General features: G+C 31.9%; 1 pseudogene; it reads left to right on the forward strand.

The window, feature by feature from the left end:
- The first annotated feature begins 615 nt into the window (after positions 1-615).
- LOC114165391 lies at positions 616-2,692 on the forward strand (annotated as a pseudogene).
- The last annotated feature ends 393 nt before the right edge of the window (positions 2,693-3,085 follow it).

Below are 3,085 nucleotides of genomic sequence, written 5' to 3' on the forward strand. Positions count from 1 at the left end.
TTCTAAATTTTTTCCTAAAAAATTTAGACATAAAACTACAATTGATGAGGATGGATATCCTGTATATAGGCGTAGAGATGATGGTTTATTTGTATTGAAAAATGGACATAAATTAGGTAGTGGAAATGTTATGCCTTATAGTTCTCTTCTCTTAATGCGATATCAAGCTCATGTTAATACAGAATATTGCAACAAATCAAACTCAATCAAGTATTTGTTCAAATATGTCAACAAAGGTCTTGATAGAGCCACAATGAAAATTACAGACAAAGAGAATGATTCTACAGAAGTGCGTATTGTTGATGAGATTAAAAGATATTATGATTGTATATATTTATCTCCATGTGAAGCAGTTTGGAGAATTTATGGATTTGATATCCATCATAGATGGTCTGCTATTCAGCGTTTAACTTTTCACCTACAAGATCAACAAACAATTTTGTTTAAAGATGATGATAGAATTGATGATGTATTGGAGAGGAATGACAACATCAATACCATGTTTCTAGCTTGGTTTGAAGCTAACAAAGATATGAGGAAGGAAGGAACTTGACCTATGCTGAATTTCCAACAAAGTTTGTTTGGATGTCTCAAAAAAGGCAATGGAAACCAAGAATGCAGGGTTATAATATTGGAAGACTGACATATATTCCTCCAGGATCGGGTGAATGCTATTACATGAGAATCTTACCGACAAAACAAAAAGGTTGTATTAATCATGATAGTATAAAGACAATTAATGGTAAAACATTCTCTACATACCAAGAGGCTTGCCAGGAATTGGGATTATTGGCAGATGACAAAGAATTCATTGATGCTATTAAAGAGGCTAGCCATCTTGCATCTGGAAATCAACTTAGAAGGTTATTTTTTTATTTGTTAATCATGAATACAATGTCAAAGCCAAAAGTTGTTTGGGATGCAACTTGGAATTTAATTGCAGATGGTATCCTATACCAAAAAAGGAAACACTTAAACATACCAGATACTAAATATAAATAATCTCCATTCTTTATTCCATATTTTTTTATTCATGACATGTTATTTTTTTTGTAGGTTTCCAAATGGGATGATTTACACAATCTCTGTCTCCTAGAAGTAGAAGAACTTCTAAATTCCAATGGGCGATCTTTAACAGATTATAGTTCCCTTCCTCAACCTGATCTTTCTCATTCATTCAAATTTAATAACAGATTCATTATTGATGAATTGAATTATGATAAAGAAGAAATGGAGAAGCTACATCACTCTCTATTGTAGTCAATCACTAATGAACAACTACATGTTTATAACAAAAGTATGACAAAAGTGAATTCAGATGTAGGAAATTTCTTTTTCTTATATGGTTATGGTGGGACTGGATAAACATATTTGTGGAAACTTTTGTCAGCTGTTGTTAGAGCAAAGGGAATGATTGCACTTAATGTAGCTTCAAGCGGCATTGCATCTTTATTGCTTCATGGAGGTAAAACTAATCATTCTACATTTTGCATACCACTAGCAATCAATGATGAATCAATGTGCAACATCAATCAAGGAAGTCTCCATGCTAAACTATTGATGGAAACAAAACTTATCATATGGGATGAAGCTCCTATGATGAATAAGTTATGTTTCTAAGCTTTTGATAGAACATTGAGAGACATTATGAGAGCTACAAATGAAGATAATGTTAACAAACCATTTGGTGGAAAGGTTGTTGTCTTGGGCGGTGATTTTAGACAAATCTTGCCAGTAGTAAGAAAGGGATCAAGGTATGATATTGTGAACTCATTAATTAATTACTCTGATTTGTGGCAATATTGCACAGTTCTTAGGCTATCACAAAACATAAGGTTAAAATGTGCTGTTTCAAATGAAAGTGCAATACATATAAAAGAATTTGCTGATTGGATTCTTAAAATTGGAGATGGAAATATGAATTTCAATGAAAGTGGTGAAGCCAACATTTCAATACCAACAGATCTTCTAATTCCAGAAAGTGAAACACCTTTACTTTCTTTAGTCAAATTTGTTTATAGTGGTCTAATTGAAAGTATCATGAATCCTGGCTTCTTTGATGACGGTGTTATACTTTGCCCTACAATTGATAGTGTTGAACAAGTAAATGACTTCATTTTATCTTTGATTCCTGGTGAAGAACAAATTTATTTAAGTTCAGACACTCCTTGCCAATCTAATGATGATCAAGAAATTCAAGGTGAGTTTACTCAAGAGTTTCTAAATGATATCAAATGTTCAGGAATTCCAAATCATAGGATTAAATTGAAAGTTGGCGTACCAATTATGCTTTTAAGAAACATTGATCAAGCAAATGGTCTTTGCAATGGTACAAGATTGCAAGTTAATGATTTGGGAAAGAATGTTATCTCTGCTACTGTCATAATAGGGAAAAATGTTGGTGACAAAATTTCAATATCCTTCTGATTCCAGCATCCCGTTTAAATTTCAAAGGAGGCAATTTCCAATATCCTTATGCTTTGCAATGACAATAAACAAAAGTCAAGGCCAAACGCTTTCTAAAGTTGGACTTTATCTTCCTCGCCCATATTTTACTCATGGACAATTGTACGTAGCAATTTCTAGAGTCACAACAAAGCAAGGACTCAAAATTTTAATTTTGGATGAAGATGGAAAAGTAAGCAATACAATTACCAATTTGGTTTGCAAAGAAATATTTGAAAATCTTTGATAAGATGTATACAACTTACTTAACAAAATTATTATAATTTGTCAATTATTGTATCTTTAACTGTAATTCCTGTGTTTTTTTGCAGATTATAATATGCCATAGTGTATAGTATACACTTTCAGGATTTTTTTCATAGTTGCAGCCATATTGAAAAGTGCATGGTCATTGATACATGTTTGAATTGCATTGTCCAGTCATAGATTGATATTTTGAATACCATGGTTGCTGCAGTACATATATTATAACAGTTATAAAGATTCTCAATTGTTGTTATTTTTTGTGTGGCTTTAATGTATTGTGGAGAAAAAATATCTACACAGATCTTTTTATTCCTTACTGCAATACACGTGGCTTTACTGTTATAAATGCTTTATGTTTTATGTTTCTGCAGTA

The sequence above is a fragment of the Vigna unguiculata genome, chromosome 10 (assembly GCF_004118075.2).
Source record: "Vigna unguiculata cultivar IT97K-499-35 chromosome 10, ASM411807v1, whole genome shotgun sequence".
NCBI lineage: Eukaryota > Viridiplantae > Streptophyta > Magnoliopsida > Fabales > Fabaceae > Vigna > Vigna unguiculata.